The sequence below is a fragment of the Sus scrofa genome, chromosome 14 (genome assembly GCF_000003025.6).
Source record: "Sus scrofa isolate TJ Tabasco breed Duroc chromosome 14, Sscrofa11.1, whole genome shotgun sequence".
NCBI lineage: Eukaryota > Metazoa > Chordata > Mammalia > Artiodactyla > Suidae > Sus > Sus scrofa.
In genome coordinates, this window is record NC_010456.5 from 81,236,221 (window position 1) to 81,252,123 (window position 15,903).

Sequence of the window (15,903 nt, forward strand, 5' to 3'; positions counted from 1 at the left end):
TGTGGCGTAGGTCGGCAGCTGCAGCTACAATTTGACCCCTAGCCTAGGAACTTCCATATGCCATGGTGTGGCCCTAAAAAAAAAAGTCAGAAGGAAGTTTGGGAAGGGAGGCACACGCACTGCCAGGTAAGAAGGGTGCTGGGTGGGGGCCTGGATAGATGCCCAGACTACAGTCACGGGACCTGGAACCCACGCCAGCTCTGCTGCAGTTGAACTGTGTGATTTTTCCCCTCCTCCCTCCTGCCTTGGTGTGTCCATCTGTGCAATGAATCTATTAAATCATTTAGCAGAGAGCTTCTGTGAATCTGAATTTAAGCCCAGCAGACGGGCATAGGAGCCATCCTGGGCTTGAAGCCAAGGAGTTTAGAGGAAAAGGTCTGCCTGGAGTTCCCATTGTGGCGCAGTGGTTAGCGAATCTGACTAGGAACCATGAGGTTGCGGGTTCGATCCCTGCCCTTGCTCAGTGGGTTAACGATCCAGCGTTGCCGTGAGCTGTGGTGTAGGTTGCAGACGCGGCTCGGATCCAGCGTTGCTGTGGCTCTGGCGTAGGCTGGCAGCTACAACTCCCATTAGACCCCTAGGCTGGGAACCTCCATATGCCGCGGGAGCAGCCCAAGAAATGGCAAAAAGACAAAAAAATAAAAAAGAAAAGGTCTGCCTGAGGAGCCTCCACTCCAGTATGGGAGAGCATTAGGTACCCAGGGATGCTTCCCCTCTGGAGCTGCTGGTGCAGCTGTGTGACCTTGGCAAATCCCCACCCCTCTCGAAGCCAAGGGACCCTTCCAATTCCTGAAGACATGGGACGAGGTCGCTCTCTGTTCCCCAGCAGTGAGACATCATGAAAAGGAAGGATTCTAGGAGTTTCCATTGTGGCTCAGCAGGTTAAGCCTACTAGCATCCATGAGGATGCAAGTTCAATCCCTGGCCTCGCTCAGTGGGTTAAGGATCCAGTGTTGCTGCAAACTGCAGCATAGGTTGCAGATGCGGCTTGGGTCTGGTGTTGCTGTGGCTGTGGCGTAGGCCAGCAGCTGCAGCTCTGATTCAACCCCTAGTCTTGGAACCCCCATATGCCGAAGGTACAGCCCCAAAGAGAAGAAAAAAAAGAGGAAGGATTCTAGAGACAGACTGCTCCAAACTCAAATCCCAGACCTCATCACTTACTAGTTATCCTATTGGGTGTGTTACTTGACTTCTCAATTCCTCAGATTCCTCCCCTGCAAAGCTTGGACAGCAATACCGCCAACGTGGGAAGGAGGGAACGTCCACAGGAGACCATGGCATGAGCAGGGCTGTACAGGGCAGGGAAGACTCTGGCACCTGGGGTTGGGGTCCTGAAAAAGTATATAAAAAGCCCAATTGGGAAATCAGCAAAGTATTTGTAGATGCCTGGGTCTACAAACTCAAATACCTGAAATAACTTTGGGGCAACCCCTCCCAGCAGAGGACTTTGCAGATCTCCACTTCACCAGTGTGAAAGGAACAACGGAGAAAAAAAGAAAAAGTGCAAAGCAAGGCACACAGAATGCTTCTGCTGGGGCAAGAAATTTGGGAGATCCAAACGTAGCTATGTAGCTGCTTATTTTTGCAAATAGAAACACTGGATGAATAAACAAAAAAACAGGGAACACGGGCAGAAGTATCAGGGCTGGAGGTGAGTACACCTTTTCATTTAGTAATCGCTTTTGAGTCATCTTCAAAAATATTCAAAAATAAAATAAAGCTCAGCAAAGCTCAAGGTGCCTGATAGAAGGCAGACAATCTGGAGGGCTGGCCTGAGCCAACCAGCTTCTTTAAGCCAGATGGACAAGTCCACAGACAGATAAACAGCCCAGAGGCCAAAGTCCCCGAGGGCTGAGGAATGGGCCAGCCAGGCAGCCAGCACCGCCCCCTGCCCACCCCAGCCCAGCCCAGCCCAGCCCAGCAGGGAGCCCTGCGCCCTCTCACCCACACCCCTGCTGGCAGGGAGCATTCCACTGCCTGATTCTTCCCGGAATGAATGCTTTCTCTAAGCTCATTGCAAAACATCCTGGCTGGAGCTGCAAACGGGAATCCAGAAGCACCCCCAGGAGAGAGGTAACCCGTTTCCTGAGGACATTCCGGCCTGGTGCGAGGGCCTGCAGCAGGGGAGGGCAGAACAGGCAAGGCTGCCATTTGCAGCTAAGCCTGAGCCCCATGGTGGGCACAGATGTGAACTGAGGGGGTGCTGCATCCAGACTGGACCAGCCACCGACTTTCAGGCAATGTTTGGCATTGGAGGAGTTTCCCCAAGCCCCACTCCATATCCACTCCTTGGGGCCTGACCAGCTGAGACGCCCTCTGATCACCTTTGGGGGCTGTCCCTGGGCTTGCTGAGGGAGAAGAGAGAAGGGAGCCCCTCACGGTAGGTTCTCTCAGCCTCCTACATACCCATCTCCCAAGGTGGTATGTCACACAGTGTGTCATACAGCAGAGCCCTGGCTGGTGTCAGGGACCTGAATCATCACTACTGCCACCATCAAACCATCATCTCCATCACACCACGTCCTCATCCCCATCATCGCCATGATTATCACACCACTATCATCATCTCAGCATCACCATAACCACCATCACATTTTCATTATCCTCATCACTATCGTCATCAGTATCTTCATTATCCTCACCTCCTCCCAGGTCTCTCATCCTCTATATGTGCCTTTGCCGACCAACCCTCTCCCTGGCGCGGATGTTCCTCCTGAGTCACAGATACAAACGAGACCATCATGGCTTGTATTGCCCGCTGCCCTCACAAAAATGCCTTAGCATTTGTCCATTCACAGTCTGACTCCAGCCTCATGTTCTGTCCCCATTTCCCACCAAGCCCACCCTGTACCAACAACACAAAGCTCAGCCCCATCAAGCACTTTCATGAGCACCTTTCCACCTCAGTCTCAGTACATGCACTCCCCTCAGCTTGAAATCCCCATCCCCTCCTCTGACTCCTGAATCCTATTAATCTCTCAAGATCCAGACCAAATTCTTGCCTCTAGTCTGTGTCCAAGCCCTTGCCCCAACTTCCACCCAAATATCCAGTCATACTGAAAATTTGATGACTGTGGTTACTCCCCCACTAGACAGTGAGCCCCTGTGACACATGGGCTACATTTCTTTCCTTGGTATCAGTTTTGTCACTGTTCCATCCCAGTACTGGCCTGGCACAGGGCAGGAGCCCAAGACAGGTTCAATAAACAGGGGATGGGTAAGAAAGTTGGCAAGAATGCAGGCAGGGGACATGAGGAAGGAATTCTAACTGTGTCAATTCACAGGCCCTGGTTAATTTATCCAGAGCTCAGCCCAGGTCTGAACCAGCCTCTTCCCCGGTGCCAAACTCCAGAGGATTGGGAGGCCACTCTGTGGAGAAAAGAGATCTCTAATCTCTGCTGAGTCTTCCTCAAACACCAGCATCCTACTGCCCTCCTAAGTCATTGCCTGGGGAGGAGGCTGCAGAGGCAGCAGAGGGTTCACAGTACCTGGAAGCCTACGCCATGGTGATGACTCTGACCACCTGTGCCTCCCGTCTTTGTGACACATCCAAACTCTCAGCATGCCTTCAACAAGTGAATTCATTCACTTGTTCACAGATATTTATGATGCCCTTGCTAAATGCCAGATGCTATACTAGGGAGGGGAATTCAGCAGAGGTCGACTCAGGCTCCTCCCCCTTCATTGGGTTGGATTTGGGGCTGAAGACCAGGCACCATTTCCATCTCCATCACTACCATCAGCACCACCATCACCATCATCATCATTGCCACCATCACTATTGTCATCACCATCATCATCACCATCACCACCATCACCACCATCACTATCGTCACCATCACCACCATCACCACCATCATCACCACCATCACCATCATCATCACCATCAGCATCATCATCACCATCATCAGCATCATCATCACCACCATCACCATCATCACCATCAGCATCATCATCACCATCATCAGCATCATCATCACCACCATCACTATCATCATCACCACCATCACTATCATCACCACCATCACCCTCTTCAACACTGCTCCAAGAACTTGCTGTACCCAGTACCTCCATGTGTCATTCCTCAGGAAAGGCGTCCCATCCTGTTTAAGCAAACCCTTGGAATAGGCCACTGACCTCAACATTCTCAGGTCAGATGACCATGATTTCTGCCCTGGTTCAAGAAAAAACCACCTAGCATCATGACCTTGGGCAAGAGACGTGGCCTCTGTACCTCTGTTAAAGAGGATGTCCCACTTCCTCAAAAGCCAAAGGTTCAGCTTGACTCCTAACTTCAAAGCCTTGGATGGCTCCAGCCAGAGGTGCCACTAGCTGCCACATCTGGTGGGCCCTGGATCCTGGGCAGGGACAGGTGGGACAGACTGGCACATCTCTCCATCCCTGCCCTGGGGACTCTGGCCACAACTCTGGGCAGGAGGGGGACTCTAGCCAAGGGAAGAAAGGACACAGTGACTTCATCCTACTTTACTTCTCACCCAGCCCCCTCTCCTGACCTTTCCCCAGAAGACCAGCCCATTGCGGAATCTTTTTTTTTTTCTTTTTCTTTTTATAGCGGCACCTGTAGCATATGGAAGTTTCCAGGCTAGGGGTGGAATCAGAGCTGCAGCTCCCAGACACAGCCACAGCAACACCAGACCCAAGCCATGTCTGTGACCCATGCCATAGCTTGCGGCAATGCAGGATCCTTAACCCACTGAGTGAGGCCATTGATCGAACCTGCATCCTCATAGACACTATGTTGGGTTCTTAACCCACTGAGCCACAACGGTAACTCCCCATTGTAGATTCTTGATGAAGATTCTTCACTAAGCAGGGCCTCCTCTTTAAAAGAAAAGTCTTTGTGTATGTTTCCTAATGCCCCGAACTCCATTCTCTGGAATATTGGGACCCAGACCGACAGCCACTTAACTGTCTTGGGTGGTCCAGCTCCTTACAGTGTGATACTGCCTGCAGGGGGTCATCAAGGGTCTCAGTCTTTCCTGAGCCAAATTTTGGGAGGAGACACCCAGTCAAGGGGTTGGAGGGTGGACAAAGGCCATACGCACAGAGAACAGAAACTGGAAAAACTCAGCTTCCAGATAATCATGGCAAAGTGGAAAAAGGTCATGGCTGCCTTCATTCAAGGGGAGGAAGCATGACACCAGGCTGCCTGGGTCTCTGAACTCAGAGTCAGGGCCCTAAGGGAGCACTGACTCACAGAGGGGAAGCTGAGGCCTAGAAGGGGGAGTTCAGCATAAGACACTCAGCAGGTGGCTGCAGAGCCAGAGCCCAGAGCCCAGTGCCCTACTGCCAGGTCCACCTCTGAGCAGGGCCACTGGTGCCAGGCAGACTGGCACTTCACATCACAGCTTAGTGCTCCTTGCTGGGTCTCTCTGGGGCAGGATTTGGGTGTATGGCCATGGTGGGTTCAGGGGCACTACAAGACTTCCACACCTGCAGATAGCCTGTGGACACCTTGCCCCAACCAGGAGGGGCCTTGCCAGAGCCTGCAGTGCCCCCCTGGGAAGAAGTGAGGGTCAGCCGGGCCCACAATCCCCTCTCCTGACCCCTCCCTCCTCCTTGTATCCCCCACTCTGTCCCTATGTCCCCAGACCCTGACCTCGTTCACCCACCTCTGCGCTCTCACTCTTCTGACTTACTTTTGATTCACCCGATTCTCCTTTTCTCTTTTTTCTCTGCATCTCTGTTCCTCTCTCGTTCTCTCTCATGCGTACGTGTGTGCGTGTGTGTGTCTGTGTATTCACTAGGTTTGTTTATCTCTCACACAGCCTTGCAGTATAGCTGAGAACACACTTTTTCATTTATTACCTCATTTGTTTGACAACAACTCTGTGAAGAAAGCAGGGGGAAAAAGAAGGATGATTACTTCTCTCTGTGCCCAGGCTGAAGGCAGAGGCTCAAAGAGCTTGGGAGTGTCTAAGGTCACACAGCTGTCAGGGCCACCTCCTGACAGGAGCATCAGCCAATGTCGGTAAGAGCATCTGTGCGGGGAGTGTTCTGGCCACACTGAGTGCGGGGCGATGCCCAGCCACCTCTTACTCCACTGCAGTGAGCTGCCTGAGCCCTGAATTTCTCTGGGCTTGTTCTGACCCAGATTCTTCCAGATCAGCCAGCCTGACTCCAGACGGACAGCTCCACCGTCCCTAGATGTCCCCAGAGGTCCCTGGATGTGCCAGTAACTGTCAGCATGGTGATTCCTGGAAGCAAGTCTCTGGGGACCATGGCCTGGCCCTGCAGAGTCGTTCGAGGCAGCGAGTCCTGTCTGTTGATGAGTGGCCCCTCGGCTGTGCTGGAGGGGGCTCCCATGGAGATCAGCCTTGTGCTGGAGAGGACAGGGATCCTTTGTCCTGAGCCTGGAGTTTGGCCAGCTGTGGAACAGCCCAGGAGGGATCTGCACTGAGAGTCACTAGGCAGACAGGCATGAGAGTGATGCTTCACTGTCAGGAGCCGCTGCCTGCTGGACCTCTCCTGGGGGGTCTCCCAGGCACCTCCATCACATCCGGGCTCAACATCCCCTCCCACTACCACTGCTAAATCACTCCTACTGGACACACCTTTGGGGAACAAAGAACACCACCAACCAGCATTTGGGGTCACCAACGGCTCCTCAAAGCCCCTCACTCTCAAGCCACATCCCATGAGGGCCACCTCCAAACTGGCCTCCTCTCAGGCTCTCCGTCTCCCCACTTCTGCCACATGGTTCTGTTCTGGATTTCTGCACTTGCTCCCTTCCTGGGCTTTTGCCTCTCATCCACCCCACCTCCACCATGCCCTCCCATCCCAACCATCTCTGCAGAAGAGGAGCAAGAGTGTAGGCTTGGGTTCTGCAGCCAGACAGACCTGGATTTGTGTTCTTGTGCTACTTCTATTAGTGTGACTTTGGGCAAATTACTTACTTTCTGAGCATCTTGACATCAGTGAGCTAATTCTCTTGACTCTCTGTTCATGCTTACGAAGGGACCTACTAATTATGATTTGACTTCCTGCTAGAATAATCTACCAGAAGAGAGCATGCTGAACAGAGGATGAGGCTATTCTACTCAACATAACAGATGTAGGTAGCTCTCTTTGTAAATTCATTATTTGGTATTCTTGTCTGCCAAAAAAAAAAAAAAAAAAAACATAGAATAGAGTAGAGTAGGATAAAATGTCCAAATTAGATGGAGAAATCTGAGGACCTTCTCATAACAATAACAACATCAAAGATGAAGGTGGGGAAAAGGAGAATATGTGTGACTATCCTGCCTTCAAAGACCTGGAAGGCTACTAATAGAATAAGGCCTAGGCTTGTTTTTGTGGTCTTAAGATGCACATGTGGACAGATTTAAATTGAAGTAAGTAACTACCACCTTACTAAATAATTGGGTAGTGAGCCACCTATAACTGGAGGTATGCAAGAAGAAGCTGTGCAAACCTTGGCAGAGAGGTGTCAATCTTCAGCCTTCTTTCTTCCTTTTAACTGCTAACACATTCACTCAACCACAAAGCTCTTAAGTCTGTCTGTCCCCCTCCATCCCCACAGCCACCACCCTGGGCCAAGCCACCATTCCCTCCTTCCTAGATGAAGCAACAGCTCTGGGATGCTTCCCTGTCTCCAAGCTTGCCTCCTCCCCTTCATCATTTCCGGATGTACTCTTCCTAAAGCAAGAAAGAATAGGGTCATTCTGTTCACCTACCACAATCCCACTCCCTGGCCATCATTGCCCTCCTCAGTGCAGAGTCTGAACTCCATAGCACGGGTACCAAGGCCTCCTTACCCAGTCCTGATCACCTCTCCAGTGCACTGTCACCACTCACACCCCCACACGTGATGCTCAGACAAAAGGAGCTACCTGCTGCCTGCTGTTGCTGCCTCCTCTCTCCCCACAACACCCCCCACTTCCCTGGCTTTGCAGACACCACTATCTTTGCCTGCAAGACTGTTGCCTTCTCCATCCCTGCCTGGATGACTCCTACTGTCAAATCATGTCTGAGCTTCCACCTCTCCCCAGAACACCTTCCTAGGTATCCCGTGCACACACCCAGCCTGGGCTAGACCTCTGTAGAAGCCGCATGTCCCTGCTCGCAGCCCGTTATCTCCACACTACATCAGCTGTGGCTTGTCCCTTTCCCCCAAGAAGAACTCAAGGTCAGGGGCCATGCAGGCTTCACCACGACAGCCCCGCCCACACCTGCCGCATTGAATCAGTTCAGCAGCTGCTGGTTAAAGACAGGAAGGAAAGGGGGTGAGGTGGGCACGATGCAGGAGGCCAGGCAAGCGGGGCTGGAGGCTGCCTTTGATGTCCTAGCCCAGCCTGCTTTTCTAGAGCTCAGTCAGAGTACAGGGAGGGAGGACTTGTTACTAGGTTAGGGGCCCTCTGAATAAATTTCTGCTCCTTGGGCCTCTGGCTAGCCAGGGAGTACCACGGGACCACCAGCCAGAGGCCGGGCCCAGGGCCAGGAGGAGAAAGGAAAGCTCCTGGGCAGCGGGGGGAGGTCGGGTCCTTGTTGGCTTGAATGACAGTCCCCAGGCCCAGGCAGGACCATGGCCCCGGCTACTCCTGGGCACTGAGGCCTCTACACCATTTGGAATTCATCACAGCCAGGGCTGGGCTGGGCGCTGGATCTGGCTAACATTATCTTGGAATGTTCAGGGCCTCACATGTATTCTCCAGCTGGTTCCCAGGGACCAAGGACACAGAAGTGCCCCTCCCCACCCCCACCCGCCCTGCTCTCCACATACCCCCCAGGGCAGCCAGACAGGGATAAGAGGAAGGGAGGGACAAGACGGGACACAGATGCCCATCTGGGCTCCAGGCCCTGGCCAATGGCAGGAACAAAAAGAGCCAGAAGAGTGGCCCAGTCCCCTCCCCAGACCCAAGGCATCCACCGCTACCGCTGCCACCACTAATTAGTGCTTACTACCACTAATTACCACTGATGTGGTTAACCAGCTCTATGCCTCTTACCCATATAAATTTATTTCATCCTTATAACAACCCTATGGAGTAGGTGCTGCTATTAACCTTGTTGGCAGATGAGGAAACTTGCCTAGAGTCCCACAGGGACATGTCCAGGGCCAGGATTTAAACCCAGACAGGCAAGCTTCTACTTGCTGCTTCAGATTCTACTGCTTCCAGAATATTCTGGAAGCACTAGAGCTGCAAATAAAGGCTGCACCCAACCCTGAGTCCTTCAGACTTGAGCAAGAATGCTTTGGGGCCCCAGCCATGGACTGTTCGCTGTGCAGCCCGTCTTTAGGATCGTCACCTTCCTAGGTGCTAAGAATTGAGAAAAAATTTTGCAGACATGGGGGTGGGGGTGTTGAAGAGGAGTTTACAGTCCAGCAGACACCAGCGGAAACCATTCTGGGGCTCGCGGGTTTTAGCACAGCAGGATTGAACAGAAGGATTAACCAGGAAATTATAAGAATGAAAGGAAAATGGCAGATCTGATCCTGGCCTGGGCTCTGTCTCCCGTCAGTTCACAGTCCCAGCCGCATATGTCACCCCCAGAACCCTCATAAAATAGACTAATAAAGCCAACCTCGTGTTGAAAAGAGAGAGCAAGAAGCTTGGCCCAGGGCCTGGCACATAGTAGGCCCTTGACTAATATACTTTCAGATATCTGGATCTGAAAGCAGAGCAAAAACAGCCTGAGCCCTTCACCCTAAAGAGGGCTGGTGGCTTCAGGACAGACAGAGCTGAAGGGCCATCCACAGGGATGGAGAGCAGCATGGGGCCCGTGGAAATGTGTAAGCAATGGAAGAGGAGGGAGGGGACGCCCCTCATGGGACAAAGACCCACAGGTGCCCTCTTGGCTTTCAGCCACCTTCCGAGAGGCGTACGAGAGCCCATTCAGCTGGGCGGTTTTTATTCTCTGACAGGCACGAAAGGGGCTCCAGCTCTATTATCTTCTACCCACTCCTGATTCACAAAGAAAAAAACAGTTTATCCAGATTGTAAATCAGGGGCCGGTGACCGGGCATTGCGAAAGCCTGAATCGCAATTCCCAAGGAACATTTTCCAAAGCCCATGGAGAGAAATCATTCTTCCTGGCCCTGGAGGCCCCACAGGAGAAGGAGGAGCCAGAGCTGGAAGCCACTGCTGTAATATACAAAGTGGCCCCACCCTCCGCATGGAGCATACGGGGAAAGGGGGTCCACAACAGAGAGAAGGACCTGGCCAGGGACCCTGGGTGAGATGGTGGCAGAACTGGGTCTTGTTCTGGGCCTCTTGGTCCAAAGCCATCTCCTCTCACCTGGGTCAGGTGGAGTTAAGTTCAAAGGGGACGACCCTGCTGTGGAGCTCAAGGAGCAAGTCTGTGAGTGGAGGGGATGCCCAGGGTCCCCTTCTCAAAGCCAGGAGCTGCAGGGACCAATAAGAAGGAGATGATGCTCTGTGATGGAGAGATGAAGGGGGTTTGGGGTACCCAATTCAAACTCTGCTTCCTTCCCCACCACTGGCAGGAGTGAGCCAGGGCTTAATTCCTCTGCCCTCCGCTTTCACATCTGGCAAAGGGGAAGATGTTGCTTGATCATTCACTGGGATAAATGGTACCCAAGCCTATCCCTGCGCATGGCACCCAGTGGGTTCTCTCTAATGCTCATGAAGGTCCAAATGCCTTGTGGGGACAGGAGTGTCCTATGGAGTGCTTGGGCTGGCTGGATGTCTGCTGAGGCCTGACCGGCCACTTTCTCCTGAGAGTCAGAAGCCCCAGCCTGCCCCAGGATGTCACCTGTCCTGGAGGATAGGACAGGGCAGTGGAACAGGCACTGAACCAGGCCTCACTCAGGACACAGATTCTACTGAGGGACCCTGAGTCAGTGGCTTCTACTCTGTGGGATTCTGCTACCCTATCTGCAAAAAGTAGATCTTCGCCTTTCACCCTCTTAAAGTGCCGTTACTGCTCATGTCACAGTATGACCAGGAAACATCACTGCTTCTTCCTGAGCCTCAGTTTCCTCCTTATTGAAATGAGGCCATGTCATCTCCCTTTCAGAGCAGTTCTGGCCCCAACCCACCATTGACTCACTGGGGATTTATGGCACTGGTAGCATAAGTCTTGTTAGGAGCCCCCTTTCCTTTCAAATGCCGCTCTTAAGTGTCCTCAAAGATAGGAACAGAGAGATGTGAGCCATACCGGTGAGGCTGCAAAAATTCAAGGCCTCCTCAAGCTATTAGACCCAGTGATTTGAAAATCAGTGCTTTTCACCTCTGCATTCCCAGTGTTCCTAATAATTGCGGGGGGCAGCAGACCAAGACACAGCATGCTCAGTGCTATGAGGAGGGAGGGGTGGCAGGATAGGAACCCCAAAGATAGAGCAGGCACTGCCACGACTTCTACTTGGGGGACAGGAGAGTCATCCAAGACCCCACGGCCACCTCAAGACTCTGGTGCCCACATCAGCCATAGTCCCAGACTCTCCCAGAAGGCAGACCCCTCGTCCAGCTACCAGTGGGCATCTCTTTCTACCTGAGCCACAGACAATACAGACTCAGCTCAGTCAAAACCAAACTCACCATCTTCCCTTCTAATCCCCAGCCTTTCTCTCTCTATGTATGGTCTGCCTCCCTCTTAGAGTAAGTACCATCCCCACATCCAGGAACCTGGCAGTCACTCCCAGCATCTCCTTCCTCTTATATCTCCCCTAGTTGAACTATTTCCCAACTGGGGTCCATTCAAATTCCCTTAAGCCCTGCTCCTCATGCCCACTTAAACCCTCATTCAGGCTTTATTCAGGGGTCCGTTTCCTCTGCCAGATGAGGAATTCCTTGAGAGATGGACAATTTCTCACTCAACACATTAACTCCAGAGCCCAGAACATCAGTAACCAGTAGGTCCTTAATAGATGATTCTGAATGACAGATTCAGAAGCCTATGCAACAGAGGAGACATCCGAGGCATCTGTAGGACTGAGTAGATGTTAATCTGATGGCCCCCAAAGGAAGAAGTTTTTAAATGACACTCTCCAGCCCTAGGCAGACAGCCCCTCCCAGCAGAGCTTTGGCGGGTAGAGAGAATGTCGAGGTGCTGAGGCAGGAGAGGCAATGGGGCCAGATCCTAAAAGGCACTGAATGCCACACTGAGGAATGTGGTTTGGGGAAGGCTGATTTTGTTTCCTTTTCTTTTAGATTTGTCTTTTAGGCAAAGAGCACTCTGACGGCACTTGAGGAAGACAAACTGAGACCAGACCAGCACTTGGCTCTGAAAACCTTGCCCTGGCCTCTCATGAGATCAGATTTCCCTGCCTTGGGCCAAACCCTTTAAAGTGCTTTGGCATCGGGTGAAAGATTGTCAGGGCCAGAGGTCTGGCGGGGGTCAGTTTGGGTGGCACCCAGGGTCCCTCTGGTGCTTTGCCTTGCTCCTGCTCTTACTCCCCATCCTGGTGGCACTTCTGAAGCCAAGAAAAGGGGCAAAGGTGGCCTAACCCGGCACAAAGGGTGGGACGGAGACCTGGGCTTCCACCAGACCAAGGACCCTGCTATAGGTTGGTGGCACCCCAGCGGTTGGAACACTCCTTTCTTGATACCTGTGCAAAGTGCCCCCAGCTGGAGCTGCCCTCACAGGCTCGAATCCCACCTCCAGGGCGTCTCAGCAGCCCCCACTCACCCTGCCTCCCGGCATATGGGCCTCCTTCTAGACGCAAAGTTAACCACAGAGCATGAGAGCATGTGGGGATTGTGACAGGACATCTGGGCCCCATGAGTGGCCTCAGTATCACCTCTCCCTGTCCTTTGTTCCTTGCCACCGCAGCCAGAGCTTTTCTGCAGCACCCACAGTAGGGGCCTAGCTGCGGTCCTGGGCTGCACTGCCCCCTGCATCGTCCATGGCCTCCACCCACCTCTTCCAAAGCGTTGCTTTGAAATACTGAGGGACACAGCCAGCTGTGCCCTCTGAGTCCATCCAGGGTGTGCCTCATTCATTTGGGTGCCCTGCACCCAGGACATCCCCTCAAGTCCAGCAGCAGAAGCTTGGAAGGGAAGGTAGGAATGGTGATCCCAAGCCAAGGAGCCAAACTGTGAGGAGGAAGTATTGTCAGCAAGGTTTGGGTGGAGAAGGGAGCCTGGCCCACTGGTCATCAGACTTGTCGGTGCCTCAGAACACCCAGAGCTGGTTAAAATACAGAGAGCTCGGCCTAGCCTCTGAGCTTCTGATGCAGCAGATCTGGGCTGGGGCCCAGGAACTGGCATTTCTAACAGGTTAAGGTGATGCCACCGAAGCTGCTGGTCCTGGGACCACGCTTTGAAAATCCTTCTGAGTTGATGAGGGTGAAGCCAAGAGTTTAGAAGAGGATGAAGAAACCAAAAAGCAGAGGTGGGCTGAAGCCACACAGTGCAGGGCCTTCTACGGTGCCTCGGGGGAGTCACAGCCTTGGGCAAGGACAGGTGGCCCAGAGGAGCAAAATAAGAGAAGCCCTGCACCCAAACACGCCTGAGTCCGCCTCTGCTCCTGACTCTGTAAGGCCTCAGCCAGCTTCCCCCAGGGGGCCTAAGTCTCCTCCTGTGTGAAAGGCACATCCCCCTGCCCACCCACCTCCTCAAGGGGCAGGTGTGCCTGGCGGGGAGACAGCATGGGAGGGGGTTGCAAACTGGAAGGCCCTCAGCAGATGCGAGAGTGATTATTATAATCCCCCTCCCCCAGATGGCACGGTCCGGGTTGCCCCCTCTTCCGCCTGCCAGGCCCCTCTCCGCGGTCCCCAGGGACTGAAGGCCCGGCCAGTCCTTGACTGCCTCAGGGGGCCCCCAGCCCGGGCTCAGCATGGGCCAGCCTCCAGCTCGCAGGGTCTTTCTTCAGGTGCAAGGACCCAAGTAGCTGTCAGCGGGCGGCTCCTCAGCAGGGCACCTCGAACAGGCGGAGGCAGCGGGGGTGGCGCTGCGCAGCCGGGAACAAAGGCCGGCTGGGAGCTGGCAGGGCGCCATCAGGGTTCAATGCACAATGGCCCGGGGGCTGGCGGCTTCGCTCCTGGCCAGCATTTGCATAATGTCTGGGGCAGGAACAGGTGCCCGGTCAATAGGCAATTGTGAGGCTGTTCTGTCAAAAGAGAAGGGGCCTGTATTGAAGGCTCGGCTCGCCTATTGCAATGCAAATAGCATTCAAAGCAGACCAGCCCAGCTTGGGCTCCCGGGAGCTCCAGCTTCATGAAAGCCACCGAGCCGGCCCGGCTGCTGCCTCTGCTGGTGCCCGCTTTGTCTGAGGCCAAAGGGTGGCATTGGCAGCGGGGGCTGGGAGCCCACAGCAGGGAGAGGGAGCAGGTCAGCCTACTCATCCTGGAGGGCTTCCCGGAGGAGGAGCTGATGTCACTGAACTTTGGCCAAATATTCAAATGAAGAGAGCCCCAGAGTAAAGCTGCTAGTCCAGCCAGTACACCTTTGTGAAATCTGCCAGGGCTCCCGTGCCAGGTCACCCCTCACTTCTCTCTGCATGGGCCCAGACCCTGAGATTCAGGGTCCATTCTGTCACCCCTAACATGGACTCGGTGCTTATTGTAGACGAGTGCTGTTGTAACTGGGGTCAATCCTCACAGCAACCCTATGAGATAGAGAATGTTATTTTCATTTAACAGATGAGGAAATTGAGGCACAAAAAGGTTCAAGGTTGCACACCTAATATGAGTTAAAACTAAGGAAAGAAGCCAGGCAGGCTGGCTCCAGAAGCCATCCCCTGGCACCACTGTGCTAGGGCTGCCAGTAGAAGCCCCTCAGTACTTAACAAAGGCACTGAAGTCCAGAGGGAAGCCAGACCTGCCGGCTGGTGGCCCAGAACCCAACGTTCCTGGCTCCCTGCACTGCTTTGTTTTTAATCTCTGCAAGCACGTCAAAAGAGGGAAAGGGCTAAAATCAGATTCAGGATGCAGGGATGGTGGCAGGAGAGGGTAACCCCAAGGTGACTTTTCCCCCACATCAGCGATAAGGAAGCATTTCCTTCATAGAAACATTCCAAACTATGGGGACTTTTGCTTGGCAGGTGGTGTGGTTTCCCCCGGAAAAGTGGGGGCCTAGAAGCTGAGTTCAGATCCCTGCTTTATCACTTACAGGCCAGATGATCTTGAATAACTCACTTCTGTTCTCTAGGTCCATTTCCTCATTTGTCAAAAGGGGAATTATGATCATTCACATTCTAGGAGTGTGAGACATGAAGATAATGTCCCCACGGAGTAGGTCCACTAGTGTCAGCTCACTTCCCCATGCTGTATGCTTTTGGAAAGCTGGCACTCCAAAAATATTCTACCCTACCCAGTTTCATGTTGAGTTGAAGAAGGAGCAAGCATTTGTGTGGGTGTAAATTTATTGTCACTCACTTGCAGTCATTGACTTTACAAGATTCATTCCTTTTTTTTGTTTTAATTTCTTAAAAATTTTCAGGGAACTCCCCAGTGGAAGCCATTATCTCCTGCACAATACTTGAGATGCTTGAATCAGATAAAAGGAAACTCCCTATTGGACAGACAAGCTGAGGGACTCTCCAAGCTTCTCTCCAGGGCCTGAACCCTAGGTCCTGCTCATCGAGATGTCAGAGAACACCAGAGCTCATCTGATCATCAACAGACAACAGATCCCTTCCCAGCCACTCTGATAGATGGGAGGCTGTGTCGAGCCGTATTCTGAAGCAGCCTCCAGGGAGAGCAGGAAAGAAAGCTCTGATCTGCTAGTGAGGTCTGCCACAAGCACTGGACAGCAGAGGGGCAGTATCCGTGTTACATATTTGTCATCTTTGATCCAGTGGCTACGTGGGGAAACCAAACCCAGAAAAGAGAAGTGGCTTCCCCCAAATCACATAGTGACAATGTTAAAGCTAGAAATTTTGATATTTTTTTCTTAAAAAAAAAAAAAAGATCCTGAACATTTTGCATTGAACCTGTACTATTTTTGCAAATGGGAAAATAATTCAAGTATTTTAAAT

At 52.7% G+C, this 15,903-nt stretch overlaps 1 long non-coding RNA gene across 3 annotated transcripts in view; it reads right to left on the reverse strand.

Annotated features, from left to right (window-relative positions):
- Positions 1–15,903, reverse strand: part of LOC106506054 — a 262,494-nt gene that overhangs the window by 107,863 nt on the left and 138,728 nt on the right. For all 3 annotated transcript variants that reach the window (XR_002338702.1, XR_001301036.2, XR_002338701.1), the window contains one exon: positions 1,162–1,331. This is a non-coding gene — a long non-coding RNA (uncharacterized LOC106506054). The remainder of the gene's footprint in view (positions 1–1,161; positions 1,332–15,903) is intronic.